This window comes from Protopterus annectens, chromosome 3.part0 (genome assembly GCF_019279795.1).
Source record: "Protopterus annectens isolate FY-2018-M chromosome 3.part0, PAN1.0, whole genome shotgun sequence".
Taxonomy (NCBI): Eukaryota; Metazoa; Chordata; order Ceratodontiformes; family Protopteridae; genus Protopterus; species Protopterus annectens.
In genome coordinates this window covers 265554571-265577933 of record NC_056731.1, presented here as the reverse complement: position 1 = coordinate 265577933, position 23363 = coordinate 265554571, and the positions used below count along the sequence as shown (strand labels likewise).

The 23363-nt window shown below is 39.6% G+C and overlaps 1 protein-coding gene across 1 annotated transcript in view; it reads left to right on the top strand.

The window, feature by feature from the left end:
• The window catches only part of LRRC72 (leucine rich repeat containing 72), an 833487-nt gene that overhangs the window by 49106 nt on the left and 761018 nt on the right, over positions 1 to 23363 (top strand). The gene's annotated exons all lie outside the window — the stretch shown is intronic.

Sequence of the window (23363 nt, the reverse complement as noted above, 5' to 3'; positions counted from 1 at the left end):
TGGCTACAGATGTGAGTGAGTGGGTGACTGAGTGAGTGAGTGAGTGAGTGAGTGAGTGAGTGAGTGAGTGAGTGAGTGAGTGAGTGAGTGAGTGAGTGAGGGAGCCTGTATGCTTCTGCAAATGAGTGGCACCCATTCCAAACTGAGCTGCAAATCCTTACACCCACAGGCTGCTTGCATTGACTGCACAGTTCCCATGACACTGTATAAAGGATAATGGAATTTATCAGAAAATGGATGGTTGGAATGTTGAATGGATATATAATCTTTTATTTGATTTCAAGCATATTCTGAAATCTCCACTTACTTTCTGTTTGGCTATATGATTCTCTTAGTGTTTGTATTAAACAAGTTCATCTTTTTATATGTTATGCTTTACCGACTATAACATTTATGATAGATGACAGGTCTGACTAGAGGATAGCTGTACCTTATGTAACGTAAAGAGCATTATTGCCAACTGTGCACTGCCTGACGTATGTGTAGCTTAAAATCCAGAAGAAATATGAAATAAAATAAACTTTATGCTGGTCTTGGAGCTAGACCAGATAAGGAGAGTATATTACAAATGGTTTATGTAATTTTCACATTTAGCTTTAACTCGTTTTGGTTGATTAAAGAACTATACACCTTTGTTTGCTGTATTTGATATGTTTATTTTATTTTATAGATATCTGTTGATTAGGTAGTCCAGCTGGGCAGAGCCCATTTACATTGAAAGCATTAATAGTAACGCTTAAGGCATTTCAGATTTACTAACAAAAAGTCCTCAATGTTAAAAGAATGGTACAGAATGAGTGTACATACAAGAATATAACAAGAGTACTAGGACAATGGCTAAGACAGTATGTAACAACATGAAGTAGACATCAGTTAAATAAATTTATATATGCAATAGTTCAAAAATGACAGCTGTGTCTTCAGCTCGGATACATTATTAATGATTTATATGCTACATAAAAACTAGATCCACATGTAGTTTGACTTCAGGAAATTCATAGAAAGTGTTAAAATCATGTTTTTGTGTTTAACCATCTGCTGTTTTAAGGACACTAAGGCAGCACCTTTTTATTTGTTTGTGTGCTGTTCCCCCACGTTTATAAAGATGTGCGGAACACACACTCTGTATTTTTGTCTTGATTCAAGGTGGTGTACTTTGTTTAGGCTGATTTAGTTAATTGATAGCAGCCCACTGCATTTAAAACATCCCATACAAGCAGACACGAGTTGAGTGGATGCACATCTACACACTGTCAAGATTCACTAGTCTACGACAAAGCTGCACTTTTACATACTGGGAATATATTGATATATTTGAACATAGTGCGAGTAAATCTGCAATGCTGTCATTTAGAGTTTGGAAACGTGTGTCTAATATATTAAACAGGTTATTTTTTTTCTAATAAGCTTCATTTTTCCTTTATTGTTAATTTTTCTTTCAGTAGGCACTTTACGTAAGTTTGCTTTTTAGTATTTGTTGTAGTTAGTAGACTGTTAAAATATACACCTTATGATAACAGCTAGTATATTTACTTGAGTAGTTACAGCTTGAATTTAATGTTTGATTAAAACAACAGTTCTGGGTATCTTACATTAATCTGTCTATGAGTACTTTATGTAAGTTTACTTTTAGTATTCACTTTTAGTTAGTACGACTATTAAAACTTAAACCTTGCAATTGCCACTAGTATACTTATTTTAGTACCTGCAGATTGAGTTTAACATCTGGTTAATACAACAGCTCTGGATATCTTATACTAGTTCATGTCCAGCACTTACTTTTAATGAGCAAGACTGCTGTAAAAATCATACTTTTTACTAGCAGTTAAGTAATTTATTATAGTAGTAGTAATATTGTCTTTCCACATCTTATGTTTGGCTTTGTTTACTATTCAGTGTAATTGAACATGACTGTTAATCCTCAAGTCTTATGAAAGCAGTTAGCATGAGCATAATTAGCATACTTCTTGATCTCCTAATGCAGGAAATCTGGACAATGCCAAAAATAACGGGGAGGGGGGCAAAGGCCCCAAAATAGGGACAGATTTTAATTATTACTCTCATAAACTTAGAAAGTTGCTAGAATAATTGTTTTTGCATGCGCGTACATTTTCTGTAGGATATGAAGTATGAAACTCAAATGTCTGTCATTTAATGATGTCAGTTCTCGCTGATTTCCCAGGAAACCACAAATTTTCTGAGGAAAAGACCAAACTATGAAGCAAAAATCTGGACAATCTGTGAAAATCTGGACAGTTGGGAGGTATGATAGGTTGCAATTGCAGTTGAGACCTATAATATTGCTTTATCTTATTTGCCATTATTTCCATCATCTATTTTAATTTTATTCTTAAATCGGATACTCTACTGTAAGGTTTTGTTGTACAAGCTTTTAGTACTGGTTGTTACTAAGACAATAGTATATTTTATGTCAGCACCAAAGTAGTTCACTTTAGATACCTTGGTATCTATTCCTGGTAAAGAATATTAACTAAGTAAGATTGTTACAAACTGTAAGTTGAAATCAAAGCATTGAATAAATAATTAACTTGAATCTCAGTGTAATGTTTTAATTCATTCTAATTTAATAGCAATTTGTCACTAATTTACTATTCACTACACACACTGTGATAGCAATTGTTTTCTAATAAATTTTGTCTTTAAATTATATAATTAATATTTAATCATTTAATCAGTATGCTTTTAATGATTTAAAACTGTATAACTTTCTTTTGCAATGTGAACATTGTGATGTTTATTTACTAAACATACCCAAAGAATTAACAAATTGTGTCTAAATTGCACTAAATTACGACAATTATGCAATTATATGATATACTTGAAGGTGAAACTATTAAGGTGAATTCCTAAGTAAAAAAAAAAAAAAAGATTTAAAGACTTTGTTAGATTTAATTAATCGATGGTTATATTATGTTATGGAAGAACGATCTTAATGATTTGATTGACACAACTGATTAATAGATTATTTATTGACCTTGACAAAGGCATGGATGACTAATAATTCCCAGGATAATTCTGTTAGATGAACTTAATCAATGGGACATGCAAGTTCATTGAAACTCACAGTCAGAACTTGTTTCTATTTTACCTAATTGTTTAACTGTACTTGTTTTGCTGGAACAAGAATTTCAGATGAATTGAGACATGAGGAGTCTAAAAAGAACATACTGTTATATAAGGACTCTTGAAATAAAAATAACATAAACCAAGATGTATCATCTATCATTATGATTTGGTTGAGCCATGCAATTCTGATGTTTTGCACAATATTAATTTTTAAATGCCATTGATCTTGCTGATTTGTCTTTACAAATAATCTGTGATGGAGATCTTGTTCAAGAACTACTAAACATTAATACAATGGAGGAAGAATTAAATATTTATTTATTTTATTGGCATTTATTTACCAGGAAACTCAGATTGATTGCCCCTTTTCAGTGGTGGCCTGGGGAGAAAAGCTCCATTATACAGACATCATGGACATAATTTGCATTGACACATCACTTACAGTCAGTTTCATTCATGAGCAACAGTTCCATTATTCAGACATCCTTGACATCAATTATATCATTTGCAAACAGTTTTGATTAAAATAATAGATACATGATTTGTATATGAATAAAAAAAGTATGCAAATACAAAGAGAAATATTCTTAATAGAGATGCACATGAAACAATATAAAAACAAAGCAGTAGAAATTGAAAAAAAAAAACAAAACAAGCTAAAGCCTCAGCAAATATACTTAATTTTCTTCAAAAATCAGTAATTACTGATACCCATATAACGGTACTTAATTGTCAAACTGAAGGACAAAACTCCAAAAACAAGCAGGGTCGCAAACAAAGAAAAAAGAATAATTTGAATCATTCTAAAAAAGGGGAGAGAGACTAGTTAAGGAAAGGAAATCAGGAGTTTTAGTTTGTGTAGATGATGAACTTGACGGTGATTTAGTACCAAAATCTCCTCTATAACAACCTATTACTGACAGTGATGTAGTTTGTTTAGGCTGATTTAGTCAATCAATAGCAGCCTACTTTATTTAAAAAATCCCATACAAGCAGACGCGAGATGAGTGGATGCACATCTGTGAGTTTTACCCCTCCCTGCAGTATGTATGTCTTTGGACTTATCCCCGTTAGGGGTCGCCACAGTGGAACTCCGGTCCGCTAATGATTGCCAGTTGATTTTTACAGTGTTGAGTTGTCAGCCCGACACTCAACCTTCAAGGAAGGTACACCCATTCACACATGCACCTACCTGCATGTCTTTAGACATCATTTAACCGCGGGGAGGACATATGACGTCTAAAGACATGCAGGTAGGTGTGTACCCCTCCTGCAGCACTTTATTCAAATCACTTAATTCAAAGGATTTGCATATAGTTTGGGGAGAAACTCTGTTTTACGTGGATGGGGAGTCTGTACCAGAGCAGGGGTAGTCTCTAGGATACATACCTGTCTCTCCAGCACGTCCTATTTATATCACAGGAAAGGTTTGTCTTTAGAACAGGTAACAGTGAAATAATTTTAGCTTATCAGGAGTTATTTTTTAATATCTGAAAATAAAAAGATAAAAGAGCATTAAGTGGCACATATAAAGCCCCATGGTAAATGCTGCAATATAACATCTTTGAAGATATACTAAATCCCATTCCATATAAATATACTGTTCAAATGGGAAATTTGAACAATACCTTTTCTCTAGCTATTTTCTCATGTTTGAATTCAGTGGTACCTGATAAGAATCAAGTTAAACGTTCTGTAAAATAACTTCAACTAATAATGATATTTTAATTTTATCAGACTGTATGCTTAAGAATGCAAGAATGATGTTATATAGTACTGACCACTCTAGAATTACAGTATAGTCACTGTCAGGTTTAAAATTAATAGACAGTTCTGCACTGTTATATGAAACTAATCCTAATAGTTTATATAACACTATATTTTTACCAGTGGCTTCAGTTTAGTCCCTTTGAATCATGTGAAAAATGCTACATTGGATAAACTTGAACTTGTTGAAAGTAAAAATGTAAGTATAGTTCTGAGATGACAAACTCAAGAGGTCAGGAGTAAACCCTTATGTAACCTGATGGTTAGACATCTGGCTCACAGACAGAACCCAGGAAGTCAGAACTGGGGAGTTCACCTCTACAAAGAGACCAGTCAGAAGCAGAGTCCCTCAGAGATTGGTCCCGGGACCATTCTTTTTTGGTATTTACTTCTCTAAAATCAAGGCCAATGTCAATGGCCTCTGGCTGACTACATTTGCAGATGATTGCAAATTAGGAGAAACCATAGAATCCCCCACTGATAAAAATGTTCTCCAGGAATGGCTGATACAAACAAGTAACTGGCATCAAAGCTATGGACTAAAACTAAATGCCAATAAATGCATAATAGTATCTTTCAGGAAGTCAAACGCCCCTGGTAACTATCATATTGACAACACACCCCCTAAGACTTGACTTCATTAGTCAGGGACTTGGGGACACAAATAGACATTACATAGGCAGTAATCTAGCCTTTGACTATCACATGTCTACAGTAGTGAAAAAAATCATTCTTTTTTGTGCAACTTATAAACAAAGGTATGGCAAATCATTCTATGTTGTGCGACTTATAAAGAAAGTCATGACATCAAGGTCTAAGGAAGTCATTGTTCCACTGTATTTGGCATTTATCAGACCTGTCATTGAGTACAATACCCACTTTGGTGTGTACTTAACCAGGCACATCCAACAATTGAAATGTCTACAGAGATTCTTCACTAAAACGATACAGGGCATAAGTAACATGTCCTATGCAGACCACATCAAGGCCCTATCCCTGTACTTTGCCTCCTACAGGCTGTTGAGGGGAAATCTATGCCTGGCATACAAGGCATTTTCAGACTTCACACTGATGGGCCTCCTGCATATCCACAAAACAAACAGTGATATAAATAGGACATGCTGGAGAGACAAGTATGCATCCTAGAGACTATCCTTGCTCTGGTATAAGCTCTCCATCCATGTGAAGTATAGTTCCTTCCCAAACCAAATTCAAGTGTAACTTGAACAATTGGATGGGGAACAGGAAATTCATTCCTGCTTTGGCACTTATGTCTCCAATAGACACAGGCAGCCTGTAAATAGTTCATCTCCCAGACCCCTGCTTGTAAATGTTTCATCTCCCCAAGCCCTTGCTTACACTTATCAAGGTTAGAAGATTTTGGATGCATGGCTATGCTTAAAAAGGCCCTTCTGGTCATTAGCTTAGTAAACACCTATGAACCTATCAGGCTTTACACTAAAGCCCTGTTAATGAATAACTGGTTTAAACATCTTTCAACTGTCTATAGTCTGAAACTAATCACTTACTGGGAAGATTTTGTCTGAGATTATCTTCTATTATCATATGATAAATTATGTCTTAGTGACTCTGGTGCACACTTTGTTTATAGTAAACTGAAGTCAATTTTGTTGCATTTTTATACCAGTTATTACTCCCTGTTTAGATGGACTTATAAGCAAATGATTTAATAACTTTCGCTAAGTGTGCACTTCTTCAGACAATACGTGCAACAATGCTTGAGCCCTCAATATAAATCATTAGTAAAAAGTTGGAAAACTAAGAAACTAAACCTGTGATCGTTATTTATGAAACAAGGATGATACTAGTGCTTTATATAAACAGGTTCCTATTATTTAAGAGAACGCTTAAAATTGTGAACGCTGTTTCGTCGAACGTATTTACGTGAAATGGCAAAATGACTAAAGCACGGAACAGCAAATTTTTTTCTAGGGGAAAAAAATCACTGGGCCGTTTTCAGGACTTTGCCATTTCCTCCACTGTGGTGTGATCTCGGAGTTGGTATATTTAAGTAGGTTTATTTTGTGTTTGTGTTTTTTTTTTTTTTTTTATCGTTTTTTAATCGCTTATCCGTGTGTTTGGCATTTTGCATTTTCCTAGTGTTTGGGTCGATTATATAGTGTTCGCAATTTCAAGTGTTTGCTAATATAATATAGACCTATATAAACATGTAGCATCTTTTAATGATCACAGTTTTAGTTTCTTAGTTTTGCAACTTTTTACTAGTGTTTTTTTTGAGGGGAGGATATTGTCAATAAAGCTGAAGTGGCAGAGACTAGAATGGTAGTATACCTTTAAAGCCAATATTGAGGGCTAGAGCATTGTTGCATTGATTGATTTGATTTGTTAATGATTTTATTGTTTTACTGATGTATTGTATTTAAGAATGTTTTTTTGCTTCAGTATGGTCTGAAGAAGTGCACACTGCACAGTGAGTACACAAAAGCACTTACCTTTCCAATAAATAATATATTTGATATATTCTTATTTCTTTGGCAGTGTTAGGTTGGTTTGTTTTTGGTTTAACCGACCTTTATTCACTTGGTTAGTATGTTTTCTTTGATATAATAACTTTACAAGACTATATGTTAAAATGCAAGAAGCTTGGGCAAGAAGCATTCTGAGTTAGTATTTTCTTTTGTTTAAGAAAACATCAGTGTTGCAGCTACAAAAGAAGTTTGGTAGTATTCTAATTTGATATTAACTGGGTTCAACAAAGCTGAATGTTTAAGACTATTGAAGAATGGAGGTGGTATTCTTCCTCTAATTAAAGATAATTTAACTTACAGTGAAGAAGAAAGTAAAGCCGAATTTGGAATTTTAGATCTGATGTTTTTTTTAAACACCTTTATTGAATTATCACTTGTGACATAGGCACATTTACATTTATATAAAAGTAATCAAACTGTATTAACAAGTTAAAATTAACTTTATATCTGATATTGTCAATTTTCATTCTGTCCTCAACTGGTGGATTTGGATCTGATCCTCGGATCCAGCTCAGCCAATACTAAAGCTCATGGCAACCAAAAAACTCTTGAGCTTTTCCCTTACCCATAAAGCACCAACCCTAAGTTACCTCAGATCTCGTTTGCCACTTTTTGCTAAACACATGGTTGATCATAGCTCTGGAATGTTTTTTTTTCAGTTAAGTGATATAATTATCTTCTAAACTTTCTAAATATTTTCTGATTTGGCCTACTTTTTATATAGCGACTGTCCTTTACCATCTCTATTGTACAGTGCGTACTTCTTTAAAGTACTATTGTCAATATTGATCTTACCTCTCTACTCTTGGTATAGCTGTTATTACCATTGCTGCTAGTTTTTCATTTTTCTTGCTGTCCTAATATAAAAAAATCTGTTCTACCCTATTTTTGTTTTTTTATAGTGGTAGTTATGGCAGAGAAAGGCCCTGCTGAATTTAAAAAGTGCATTAAGTGTGGCTACAAGCTTTCTATGTCTGATAACCACACCATGTGTGTTTACTGTCTTGGGCCATTGCATCTTCAAGAAGATTGTTCCATCTGCCATGGGTTGAACCCCAGGGTGCTTGTAGAAAGAAAAAAATAAGCTTATTTTGAGAGGCTTACTACCTTCTGACTTTGGAGAGGCTATATCTGGAGATCAGTCTCCCAAAAGTAAAAGGAGAGAGTCAAAAACCTCATCTCCAAATCCATCTACATCATCCTCCCCAGTTTTGGAGCCATCCAAGAAAGGCTCTAAGCTGGATCCAAACTCCACCTCACATCCAAAAATGAAGAAATTGATGGATCTGATAAAGAAGCTATTAGATTAACTAGCTCAAGTCCTGTTTCTCTTCCCAGGACTAGAAATTCATCATCTGTTGATCCAGTGCCTTCCAAGGGAGCCCTCACCTTTTTTGGAGCATCATCGATCTAGATCCCCTCTATACTTTTGACTCATTCTTCCAGAGGTTTGACAGAGGAAGATGTGGAGAGAATGCTGCAGAATATCCTCTCGGCACAGAGTCAGATGGGTGTCTTATCAGTTCCTACCCCCTTGGGTTAGGAGATCCATCCTTCAACTACACCCCTACTCCAAGTTCTTCATTTGTTCCTTCAACTGTTTCAGAGTCCCTGGATCTGAACCTTCTTGGTCCATCTGTCTTGGATCCAAAGATAGCAATATCTTTGGATCCGAGGTTTACGCTGATTGCTCCATTTCTATTGGATCCAGAGGGCTTTCAGAGCCGTAGCTTCCCTGTCAGATCTGTGGTGTTAGAGTTGATGCCGAAGTTGTTGGAGCCATCTCTGTGCCTCAGAACCTTGACACTGGATAGCTTGTCTCTGCTTCCACCTCAGGAAAATTGTTTCAGAGTGGGAGAGGATGGCAGTCCAAAAGCTGGTCTTTTGGAGCCAAGGTCTTCTCTTTCTGTGGAGCAGTCTGCCTTTGAGACTGTGAAAGGACGTTTTCTGCCTCAGCAGAACAACCCCCTCAGATCTTCAACCTTCTACCTTAATGTCTCTGTGCTTGGTGCCTCATCACTCTTTACCACAGGGACAGCTAGTCCAAGAACCCAGGCTTCCCAGCAGGGTATTACAGTTTCTTTCAATACCTCCCCAGAGCATCCCAGTAATGATGTCCCTAGGAATAAGAAGTGCAAGAGGAAGCACATGGACTGTCCTCAGTCAGTCACAGATGATACGGACTTTGATGAAAGTGAAGGGTCCCCATGGTCGCCTCCTTATAATGTCTCATTTGGAGACATCCTTGAAATGTTAAAACAGTGGCTGGACACCCAGCAACCTTTCATCCAAGGAGTCTGTATTCCTGGAGGCTTTTTGGTATTAGTCAGTCTACCTCCTGGGTTACTCCACCCGCCAATGAGCTTATTGAGTTAATCTCTTGGTGAGCATGGAAGGAACCCAACACAGTTGAACCCATACCGAGGAGATTGGACAAGATTATGGCACCACCTATGGATAAGGAGTTTTGGGGTAAAATAGTGCCTGTCGATGCCATGGTCGTGGTGGTGGCCACCAAAAAGGAACTTGCTGAAGAGAGTTCCACTGTTCATCCTCCTAACAGGAAGTCTAGGGCAATGGACAGGTTTGGGAAGCATATCTGTGCTTCAGCAACCTTTGCCTTAAAGTCTCTGAATTATTTGCCACATTTTACAAGGTTACAGAGGGATTTGAAAAAGGAACTATCAAATAAGATCTGATCTGATGTTGTTAATCTTCTTTCCATTGATCACTGATGGGTTCGGTTCTGAGCCCTTGGAACCAAGTTGGCCTATTACCAATCTTGTGCTAACCAAAAAAACTCTTGAGCTAAGTCTCTACCCAGAATGCCCTTCTCCCTGTTATCTCAGATCTCGTTTCCCACGTAGCCGTAAAGATGTGTTTCAGCCGAGCTCTCAGCTAAGTGAAATCTTTTTTATTTGTGTAAAAGCTTTTGGATATCTTCATATTTTACTAAACCTTTAGTATTGCTAGTATCTTTTCTTTGGTCTAACCTTATTCTTTCCACTCTACCCATTGTTACTGTTGGTAAACTTCAAGTACCATTGTTGGTACGCCCTTTTCCCTTACCCTTATGGTATTTCTTCAGTACCATAGCTGGTATTGTTTTCCCTTGCTTTACCTGTTAGCTTTTATCTTTATTCAGGTGTTTCCCTTTCTTCTCTTTATACAGTGTATTGTTATATTTGTGATTTTTTTGTGATTTTTTTGAATGGAGTTGACTTCATTATTGTTGGATTATACAGTTAGCTGTGGTGTCCTTTCTACCAAGATGTCGGATAAGAAAGGTACTTCAGGCTTTAAGCATTGTACTTCTTGTAAGGGCAAGTTACCTAACAATAATTCGCATGATGACTGTGTATACTGTTTGGGAGTGGCCCACCTTTCGGTGCAGCCTCCATGTGATATTTGTCAAAGTTTCAGGCAACACACTCTTAATGAGCACAAAAATAAACTCATTCTGAAGGGGTTACTGAAGTTTCCCTTCTCAGAGGACATTTCTGTGATGGAGGTCTCAACCCCTCCTTCTAAGGACAAAAAGAGATCCCATTCTATTCCTCCTTCACCATCGGGTGATCAGAGCAAACCTGGGAAATCTAAGGTCCCTAAGTTATCATAAGAGCATAAATCTGCCTCTTCGGCTCTGCTTTCCTCTGCTCCAACCATCTCAAAACCTTCGATATCGACACCTGTTTTGGCACACGCCCTGCCTCCAGCACCGATCATAGATCTTACTTTGCCTATTTTGACTTCGGCACCTGTAGCTTTGACTCAGGCCACACCTTCGACTACGACTTCAGTTTCCATTTTGGAACCAACCGTTTTGCCTCCGAGTGCCACTTCAGCACCCAGCGTTGTAGCAACCTCACTGGATCTGACCCCTTTGCTTCCAGTCTCAAAGCTAGACACTTTGGTGCCAGCAGACCTTGGACCATGGACCTGATACTCTCCCTCTGTAGAACCATTTCTGGGCCAAGCGTATAGCCTATTTCTCGAACATCCTGATTCTCCATCTGGAGTATCCACTAGACTCACCAGGAGCCTTTGAGAACACGACGTGGTGTGTCTTGTGGACCAGCTGTTGATGCCCAGGGGGATTCCCTCACTTTTTAAAACCCATCCACCTCCTGGACTTGGGTTGCCTTATCCACGGACTCCATCTTACACTCCTCCTTCGACCTTCTCGGTTCTGAAGCCTTCTGCTGCGACATCCCTCTTGGAATCCATCACCTCGGCGCCTGTGGTGCATCTCACTCCGGGTCCAAGTTTGTCCCTTTGGTCTTTGGTTCCTGCCGAACTGGTCCTTTCTCAATCTGGGGATTGGGGGATGGGCGCGTTAGCCCAGGGTACGGTGCCAACTTTCTCCTTGGTTCCCTCCTCGGCTCCGATGGCTGCTTCTATGCTGATCCTGCTTGAGGCTCCTCCCATGGGGGCAGGTAAGTCAGAGCGGGGTGTGACCACAGTCCCGAGGTTGTCTTTCTCGGTTCTGGGCTCCCATCTCTCTTTGGGCGGGCCTGCCTTTCACACAATGGAGCGGGCTGTTGCTTCTGGCAGCACTCTTTTGATGTCAGAACCCCAGTTCCCACCCCCTGAACTACAGCTGTCACAGACCACCCCCCAGACACCGGGCAGAAAAGCCAAAGGACACCCCTATTCAGAATACCCACTCTTTCCAGTCCTCCTCAGAAACTCCCACTGAGGATCCCCTTCAAAAGAGGATGTGCAAGAGAAAGCACGTGGACTCGCCTGAGGATTACGATGATGGTGAAGGGTCCCCATGGTCACCTCCTGATGATGTCTCCTTTGGAGACATTCTGGAGATGTTAAAGCAGAGAGGTGACTGGAAGCCCTCTAACCATTCATCTGAGGAGTCCTTCTTCCTGCAGGCTTTTCGTGCCTGGCCTTCTACCTCTTGGGTGACCCCGCCTGCTGATGAGCTTGTCCAACTCATTGTGCAGTACACATGGAAGAACCCTGATTTCATTGAGGCGATCCACCGGAGATCACACAAAATTCTTTCCCCTCCTGTGGAGAATCCACACTGATCCAAAGGGTTACCAGTTGATGCTGTGGTGGTGGTGGTGGCCATGAAAAAGGACTTGGCTGAGGAAAGTCCCACTGTCCACCCACCCAACAGTGAGTCCCAGGAGGTGGACAGACTTTAGAAGCCTGTGTTTGCATCAGGGACCTTTGCTATACACTTCCTGAATTTTCTGTCACATTTTACAAGGCTCCAGAGGGACCTGATCTCCGAACTCTCTGGGACACTTGCAGGACAGTTGTCTGATGAGGTCAGGGACAAAGTGGCCTCAGAGCTAGCAACCCTGGAATCAATATCCAACTCATCCATGAGGTTGCTCTCACATGTGACCGAAGGGGCGGCAAGAGCAGCAGGTTCAGGCATTGTTATGAGGTGTTGTGCCTGTATGTGCATCTGTGACCTTGCAGACCCCTTCAAGTCTTCCTTTCTGAATACTCCCATCGAAGCTTCATCCCTTTTTGGCTCCAGAGTGAAGGACATGCTAGCCAGGTATGAGCAAGATGGAAAAACCCTGTCTGCCGCAGGCCTACGGTTTTCCAACCCTCAATATACCTTCTCTAGGAATCATGGAGTGGGAAAATGTGGCATAAGAAATCTCAGAGTCCTTTCTGTGCCTCACGTGGTGATGATACTGCCAGAGGCAGAGGGGGTAACAGTTTTGGAAGATGCCCCTATAGAGGTAGAGGGGGTCGTTGCAACCAAGGCACCAGGGACTCCCTCTCTGGACAACCTTATCAGCATTCCTGAGGGGCGGCCTGATTACTTACCTCTGGAAGCATTCGGGGGTCATTTCTCTCTGCACCAAGCTGCCTGGCACTCTTATCACCACCGATCGTTGGGTGCAGAGTATTATCAGCAGAGATTACACCATTTCCCTTTCTTGTCAGCCAAAATTTCCAAGAAAACTTCCCGATGTTCCACCCAGTCAAAGGGAAGAAGCAGCTTCAGAGATTATAAAGCTGTCTCAAAACCAGATTTTACTTGAGATTCTTTTGGTGCCAAAAAAGACAGGGGACTGGAGACCCATTCTGGATCTCAGCAACTTAAACAAGTCTGTCACCCACACCAAATTCTGGATGGTCACGGTTCAGTCCATCCTTCCCTTTTTAAGATAAGATGATTGGATGTGCTGTATAGATCTCCAGGATGCGTATTACCACATCAAGATGGATAAACGCTCCAGAAGTCTGCTTCACTTCCGGCTAGAAGCCAGTCATTACCAATTCCATGCCCTGCTGTTCAGTTTCTACAGCCCCCAGAGTGTTCATGAAATGCATGGCAGTGGTAACAGCTCACTTGAGGCTAAAAGGATTCCAGGTATTTCCATATTTTGATGACTGGCTTCTTACCCACCCCCACCAAGCATCTTCTGGTAACTGTGCTACAACATACTCTTTTTCTCTCTCTGGCAAAATTGTTGGGAATAACGATACATTGGGAGAAATCAAATCTTATCCCTACACAACAAATAGAGTTTATTGGAGCAGTGTTCAATACTCAGTCCTGTCTGGTATCACTCCCTCTTTACAGACTACATCAATTAAGGCTTCAAATCTGAGTGATTATTTCTCAAACATCAGCCTCTACAAGAGAAGTTCTCCAAGCCCTAGGTTCTATGGCTACGTCAATTCCAATAGTACCTCTAGCAAAGCTACATGTGCGAATTCTGCAATGGCTCCTTCTGTGTCAATGGTTCCCAAACTGTCATCCCCTGGATTACAAGATTCTAATAACCAACTCCTGCAAGCAGGACCTGCTTTGGTGGATGAGGCCAGACATAGATCTTTAGAGCCATTCATTTCAACCCTCCCAGCCCACAGCTATTGTGACCACGGATGGTTCCCTGATTGGGTGGGGTGGCCATTTTCAGGGAAAGACTGTCCAAAACACATGGTCCACCTCAGAGACCCAACTGCATATCAGTGTTCTAGAACTGAGAGCTGTGCTGTTAGCATTGTAGGCATTCCATTCGGCTCTCCCCTCCAGGACAATTGCAATTCAATCGGACAATATGTCAGTGGTCTGGTACATCAACAAGCAAGGAGGAACCAAGTCCTACCTCCTATGTCGAGGAGCCATCAGAATTTGGCAGTGGGCAATAGCTTCCAACTGCTTTCTGATAGCAATGCATATCTCTGGGAGATCCAACGTGATTGCTGACAAACTGAGCAGATGCATGCTCATGCCCCACGAGTGGTCCCTCATCCCCGAGGTGGTGTCTGTAATCTTCGGCCAGTGGGGCCAGCCTTGCTGTGATCTTTTCACCTCCCCATCAAACACCAAGTGCAGCAGCTACTTCACCCTACTTCCCCCAGAGGGGGAGTCACCGAGGGACACTCTGATCCACGATTGGCCCATGGGACTTCTCTACGCCTATCCTCCCATTTCTCTGATCCCACAATTTCTAAAGAAAGCTCTTCCTTTGAGATGCAAGGTGATCCTCATAGCCCCATTCTGGTCTCAACAAGTTTGGTTCCCCTTTCTTCAGCCTCACCTAGTATACCCGCCGTGGATTCTGGACCCTCTACCATATCTGATCACTCACCCCCAAGGGTTGAGTCACCTGAACCTGTCTACTCTCAAGCTGAATACTTGGTTTCTCCAGTTCCGCTAGTCGCCAGGCAGGCTAATCTCTCCTCACCTGTTCGAGACATCATTCTGGCCTCTCACAAACCATCCACCAGAAGACTATATCAGGATAAATGGAAAAGGTTTTCCATTTGGTCCAAGGATAACATGCTAGACCCGTATTCGGCTCCAGTTACTGCAGTGCTTCAATACTTGGCTAAGTTTTTTGATAAAGGAGCCTCTGCCTCCACAGTATGAGTGCATCTAGTAGCAATTTCCAACTTCCACAATGGTATAGATGGCACCCCTCTTATCTCTTTATGCTTCTGCACTGTTTTCCTCAAAGGGACCTCTCATCTCAGGCCTCCTCTCAGACAGCCCATAGAACCACAGAACCTTACTTTAGTCCTCCAGTCTTTGACACAAAAGCCCTTTGAGCCTGCAGCTAAGTGTGACCTAAAGTTTTTGTCTTAGAAATCTTTGTTCCTAGTAGCCATTACCTCTACCAGAAGAGTTTTAGAGCTGCAGGCATTGTGTATCAAGAGGCCCTATCTGGTTTTACATAAAGACAGAGTGCCACTTCAGATAAACCCATCCTTTCTTCCCAAAGTTGTTTCTGAAATCTCTATTAACCAGTCCATTGATCTACCAGTGTTTTTTCTGAATTTTGCCAATAGAGGGGAGTATTGCCTTCATACCGTAGATGTACATAGACAATTAAAATGTTACCTAGACAGGACCAAACCTATCCATAAATCTGAACAGCTTTTCATCTTCTTTTCGGGACCCAAAATGGGAGAAGCTGTTTCCAAGGTTACATTATCAAGATGGCTAAGGGACTACATTTGTGTCTCCTATTCCCTCCATAATTAATCCATGTCAAAGGTTAAAGCCCACTCCACTAGATCTATGGCAGCTTCTATAGCATTCCATTCCAGGGCATCCATGGATGACATCTGTGCAGCAGCTACTTGGGCTAAGCCTCATACCTTTATCAATCATTACAAATTGGACCTGGTCTCCAGGGGGAGAACTGCCTTCAGCTCATTGGTACTCAGAAATGTTCTTCCATAAGGGCCACCCATGGACCTCAAGGTAGCTTGGGATTTTGTCCCATCAGTGATGAATGGAGAGAAGATTAACAACATCAGATAAAGAAGTTGTGTCTTACCACAACATTTCATCTGTGTTGTTCATCTTCTTTCATTCATCACTTCCCACCCTCCTTCCCCCTCCAAAGGCTCCTGGGGGATGCTTTGGGTGTAGGTGGTGCACTAGGGTACTTGCATAGAAGTGGCCTCGGCTTTACTTCCTTTCTTAGCAAACTCGATCTGAGGTAACAGGGCAAAGTATATTCTAGGTAGAGACTTAGCTCTAGAGTTTTTTTGGCTGGCGCGAGCTTGGTAATAGTCCAACTCGGTTCTGAGGGCTTGGAACCGAACCCATAAGTGATGAATGAAAGAAGATGAACAACACAGATGGAACATTATGGTAAGACATAACTTCTTTTTTCTGCAGAGTTTCAATCATCTGTGACTTCTTATTTGGCTACCCTGCAATCTATTTCGAATTCATCCATGAGGCTAATTTTGAATGTAGCTGAAGGAACCTCAAGGGTAGCAGGTTCAGGCATTTCCATCAAGACACATACCTGAATGTGCTTATGTGATTTTGCAGAGCCCTTCAAGTCTTTGTTCATCAATGCTCCTTTTGATGGCATGTCTTGGGCCCTAAAGTCAAGGGTGCATTATCCAGTTGTGAGAATGATGGAAAGATCCTGTCTGCAGTTGGAGTATATTTTCTGGCCCCTCAGAGATCATTTTCAAGGAATCAATGAGGTGCTCAAAAGATGTGGTTCAGGAAATCCCAGGGTCCTTTCCAGGACACATGAGGAGAAAATTCCCCCAGGGGTAGAGGGGGGGACCCCAATGGTTAATGCCACCCCCATGGCAGAGGAGGCCCAGAAAACCAGGGGTCCAGCAATTCTTTCTTGGATATTCCCTACCAGCGCTCCTGAAAGGAGGCCCAAATTGTCACCCTTTGGAGGCAACTGGGGGTCATTTATCCCTGCACCAGAGAACCTGGCTAGACACAACAAAAGATACTTGAGTGCAGAGTATTATATCCAGAGGCTGTATAATACCCTTTTCCTTCCACACCCCCAATCTCAAGGAAAATCTCCAGTGTTCCACCCAATCAGAGAGAAGAAGCAACAGTTCAAATACAAAAACTGCTAGAAAAAAACAGTCATCCAAGAGGTCCCACCAGACCAGATAGAATCCAGAACTTACTCCAGGTTCTTTTTAGTGCCAAAGAAAACAGGGGACTCAAGACCAATTTTGGATTTTAGCAACTTGAAAAAGTCTGTTCAACACACCAAGTTTCAGATGGTCACAGTTTAGTCTATTCTCCCTTTTCCTGGCAAGGACAACTGGATGTGCTTCATAGACCTTCAGGATACATACTATCACATAAAGATGAACAGATGATCCAGAGGGTACTTATTCCGGCTGGGAGCCAGTTATTACCAGTTCAGAATTCTGCCCTTTGGTCTCACCACAGCCCCCAGGGTGTTCAAATGTATGGTAGTAGTAGCAGCTCACTTGAGACTGCAGAGATTCCTTGTGTTTCCATACCTAGACGACTGTCTCATTACTGCCCTGACCAAGCATCAACTGATGTGGGCAAGAAATCCAGTTCTCCAGACTTGTCATCATTTATGGTTATTCCCAGATGAAAACAAGTCTCAACTGGAGCCAACTCAAAGTTTGGAATTCATAGGAGAAGTTTTCAATGCAAGCTCAATGATAGCTTCACTGCTCCCTCAAAGTTTCAAACTATAAGATCTCAGGTCAGGAAAATAATTTGTAGTACCAAGATTTCAGCCTGCTTGCTCTTTCAAGCTCTAAGATCAGTGCTAGCAGTGAGAACATTAGTACCTTTAGCCAGATTTTACATGAGGATTCTCCAATGGATTTAGCAACACAATGGTCAGTACTTTACCAACCCATGTCAATTCTGATTCAAATTACCCAGACATGCAAGAGAGATCTCAGGTGGTGGATTCATTCAGATCACATTCTACAAGGCCATCCACTCATTCCCCCTTAGCCCAAGGCCATAGTGACCACAGATGCTTCCCAGTTGGGGTGGGGGGCAGTTTCTGGGGAACACAGTGCAAGGCACCTGGTCCTCCAAAGAGGCCATCTTGCATAACAGTATCCTAGAGATGAGAGCAGTGCTTTAAGCATTGCAAGCCTTCCAAAACGATCTCTCTCTGGGGACAGTTGCATTTAAAATGGACAATATGTCAGTAGTTTGGTACATCAACAAACAAGGAGGGACCAGATCATATCCCTTGTGTTGAGACTCCCTCAGAGTGTGGCAGTGGGTGATTTCATGCAACTGCTTTCTCATAGCAACTCACATTCAAGGAAGTCCAGCGTGATAGTAGACAAACTGAGCAGGTGCATTCTTCTACAAGTGGTCTCTCAACAAGAAATGGCAGAAATTATTTTTCATCAATGGGGCCAGGCTTGCTGCAATCTTTTTGCTTCTTCTATAAACAACAAATGCAGCAGCTACTCTGCCCTAATACCACCACAGAGTGAATCACCGAGGGATGGTCTACTTCCCAATTGGCCCACCAGTCTGCTTTATGCCTACCCACCAATCCCTTTAATTCCAACATTTTTACAGAAAGCTGTCAGGTTGAAGAGTAAAGTCATCCTCATTGCACCATGCTGGCCTCAACAGATTTAGTTTCCTTTCCTTTAGCCTCACTTACTTCAACAACCTTGGATCCTGGATCCAACTCTTGACCTCCTGTTTCACCTGATGGGAATGATCCATCCTGACATCTCAAATCTCAGGCTGATGGCCTGGTTTCTCCAATTCCATTAATAGACAGGCAGCGAATGCTCTCTTCCCCTGTCTGATATATTCTTTCATCTTCCCATAAACCTTTGACAAGAAAACGTTATACAAGTAAATGGCAAAGATTTGTTTGCTTAGCGCAAAAAGTCATGTTGAGCCATTTTCAACTCTAATACATAACATACTCGAGTTTTTAGTCTTACGTTTTTTAAAGAAGGGGCTAGTTCCTCATCCTTTAAAGTTCAATTAACAGCAATATCAGGATTTCACATTGGATTTGAAGGTTCTTCAGTCGCCTCTCACAAATTGTGTAGAGCTTTCTTGCGAGGCACTCTGCTTTTTCAGACCTCCATTTAAGGACCCCACTCCTCCTTGGGATCTCAAGTTTGGTACTAATACATTCCCCCTTTGAACCACCAGCTAAATTTGACCTTAAGAATCTTACTTGGGGAAACTATTTTTCTAGTAGCCATTACCTCTGCTAGATGAATTTCAGAGAATCAAGCTTTGTCTGCAAAATCTCCATAATTGATCTTTCACAAGGACAGAGTGATGCTTCAGACTAATGCCTCTTTCTCCCAAGATGGTGTCAGAATTTAATATTAGTCAATCCATTAATCTTCCAGTATTCTTCCCTAATTTTGCAAATAAAGGTCGATATGTGTTAAATTTATTGGATGTTCACAGACAATTACACTTTTACCTCCATAGAACAAAAAAGATAACAAACCGATTGTTTTTTTCCTTTGCAGAATTGAAATTAGGCAAACCAGTCGCAAAGGTATCTTTAGCCAGATGGCTAAATGAGTGTATTTCATTTGTCTATAACAAATTGAGTATTACCTTATCAAAACTGATATGAGCTCATTCAACTAGATCCATGGCAACGTCTTCAGTTTTTCATTCCAGAGCACCCATGAACGATATGTGTACAGCAGCAACTTGGGCTGCTCCCCATACTTTTATTACTCATTACAAATTGGATGTGGTCTCCAGGGGTAGAGCATAATTTGGTTCAATTGTGCTCAGGAGTATCCTTCCTTAGAGTCCACCCAGGATTATAGGTAGCTGGGGACTCTGTCCCATCAGTTAAGGGTAGAATGAAAATTGACAACATCAGATGAAGTTATGTACTTACCATAACATTTTATCTGTACTGTCCGTTTTCATTCTTCCTCAACCTCCTGCCCACCAACCCCCATCCTTTCTATTTACAAACTTCTGGAAGAACAAACTCTTTGTGGGACATCATTGTCCTTATATTGAGCTCCAGATATAGTTATTTGTTCTGTACTGAGTGCATGAAGTATTATACCTCCTATATTTATGCATGTTAGATATTTTCTTTCTGGTAAAAAAATCATCAAACAAGATTTGAGGTAACAGGTTGGTGTATTATTGGTAAGGGAGAAGCTGGAGAGTTTTTTGATAGCCATGAGCTTTAATAATAGCCAAGTCAGATCCAAGGATCAAATCCAAACCCATCAGTTGAGGAAGAATGAAAATGGGCAACACAGATGGAACATTATGATAAGTGCCTAACTTTTTTTATTACCTTACTAAATCCCTCATTATGGACACAATTGTCTAATTAATATGCATTTACAGGAAACCATCAATGTTCAAAAACACTAATCTTGAGTATATAGCCTTCCTAGAGACATACAGTAAAAAGTATGGAATTATTTATCTGGTGACTTAAATTATGCTAAAATAGACTAGACAACTTATAATTCTCACTGTTCAAATGTGCAAGAATTCTTGGACATGATTGGACTAAACAAATCTATCAAAGTTGGTAAAGAGAACAAAAAGAGGAAGTAACCCAGTCATTTTTGTTCTTACAAGCATTCCATCTAAAGGTAATTAGCTTGGATGTAGGCCCACCATTGAGTTGTTCAGGTCATAATTCTTTGACCTTAAATATACTCTTTATACCCTGCTCATGCTCTTCTGTTCCCAAAAGGTATAATTTTAACAACATAAATTACAGGAGTCCAATTGATCTGATAAATAGTGTTCATTGATCTGAATTAGTTAACTACAGCCATGACAGTGGATACAGTACATCAGATGTGATGTTATGATTTGCAATGGAAAAAAACTAGTTCTTTCAAATATACAATTAATTAAAGTTCTATCCCTCCCATACTGGTGGAGCAATCACATATACAAGTTATATAAGAGAAAGCAACAGCAACTTAACAAGAACAAAAAATAAATCCTGTATTAGTGACTAAAAGTGAATTAAGTCATATTCTTTTATAAAAAATGTTTAAATTATAACAAAGAATTTATGAGGCAAACTTATCCTGTAATGATGATAGGGATAAGAAACAGCTTTACAAATTTATTACCTACCATGCAAACTAAACAATAACTCTATTACAGCTTTGAATATTAATGGAAATTTACTGTCTATCATAAAGTACTTGCAGATTAATTTAATCTATACTTTTTAGAATCTGACAGCCAGTAGCCTGAATTATTTGAGTATTTACCTACTAACAATTATATATGCCCACACATCAGTGGGACCCAGTTATGTTCCTGCAATATTAGTAACAGAAATTAAGACAATGTTATTACAACTGTTGCAGTCAATGTTCAGTAAGATACTTAAGGGTTGTATTGTTCCAGTACTGTGGAATAAATCAATCATTCTCCTATTTTCAAAATGAGAAATAAATTTGAGATATCTAACAATAGACATATTTGTCTTACATCAGTCTTGTGTCAGTGTTATGAGAAATGTATGTGGAAGCTCGTACTTGCCTCTGAAAATTCTAAAGGATTTTTATGTTTAAATCAGCCGTGATTTTGTTTTGGAAAATCTAAAGTGACTATCTTGTCTTTATTTTACAATCAAGTGACTATTGCCTTAGATTAGTGTTTTTTATGGATTAAGCTAAGGCATTTCATACCATCTGTCACACTTCTATAATTTTAACCTTAACAGATTATGGATCTAACTCATTTTAATTAATTATTTAGATAATTACTTATCTAAATACTTTCAGTGCTTATCTATTAAAAGAACACTTTCAAAGCATGTACTAGTTGCACAGTGTGTTCCTTATTGATATGTTTTAGGGCCTTTATTGTTTAACATTTTTTCAACTTGGTGATGTTTACAACATAGATTTTTTGTGAAACAGCATTCCTAGAGAACCCTAAGGCACCTGAGTGCTGGAGTACAAAACAATGAGCCACTGTGAGGAACTATGAGAAACTACTACACAATGAGTACAGATATGCATTCACCACATTTTTTTATAAAACAAAGAGAAAGCACAGAAATTGTAAACTTGGTGTTTTGATTGTTCTACTTGAAAAATGCAAATACATGCTCTGTGAGAGTGGATTAGGGCTATAAAATACATGTTACAGTAACAGATATCAGTTTTAGTTATACACCTGATGTTGTAGTGGAGATTTGATATACCAAAATCAAGACATAAGTACTTTTGGATATACCATTAATATCCAGCAGACTGTATGGAAAGTGCAGGCAGAAAAATCAGAATGAGTGTGAGAGAGGGAGGTGAAGGTATAACAGAACAGTATGAGGGAAGAAAGGAGTAAAGAGAGTGAATAGGGCTTAGGAATTTCAAGAAATCTGATAATGGTAACAATAAGTGTGCCGATATAGGAGAAGGGCAGGGTAGTAAATAAGAGGATATGGGGAAGAGGAAAGAATCAATATGAGTTGGGGTGGATGCTGGCCAGAAGAGAAGTGTATAGCCTGGAAGAATAGAAGAAGGCGTATTAATATCTGGACAGGTCAAGCAACTCCAGAGTGCAATACACATTACTGATTAGATGAGTCTTGATGGCTATTTTGAAACCTTGTTTGGAGGCAAGTTCTCATATTAACAGAAAGTTTTTTTCCAATGTTTTGCTGTGTATAAAAAGCATAAATTACTTCTCCTTGCTTGTTAGTAGATGGTTTGACTTTTACTACAGTGCCACTAGTGAAGCAAAAAGATCTAGGAGTATAAAGTTACTTTAATAAATAAAATCCAGAATTTATTGTAATATAATATTTCATTATCCATTGTTTGATAATCCTCAGATAGCTAGGAATTTCTGTCTTGGTAAACTTGTTTAGGGTTCAGCACTATAAAAAATTAAATGCTGGCCAGCAGCAAACCATGTAGTCTTATAAACTGTCTAGAGTTATATGTAGCAGTTGTGAGGAAGTTAGCACACTGAAAACAAAAAAGAAACTGGTCAGCAGGATAGAAAAGGCCATAATTTTTCTGTTATAAGACAGCATTTCTATATAGCATTTTAAATCTCTGATTAATTGGTGTATTGACAGATTTGATACAGAGTTCAGTTTTGAGTTCATCTTCCAATATATCCTCAGAATGATTTCCAGAGTTTACAATTTTAACAGGCAAATATTTCAAGAAGGTCATGCAGAAGCTATATTAAGCTAAAGCAAGTGTGATACTATCTTTTATAAAAATGGTGATTGTAAGTCTCATAGTATGTAATGGTATACATTG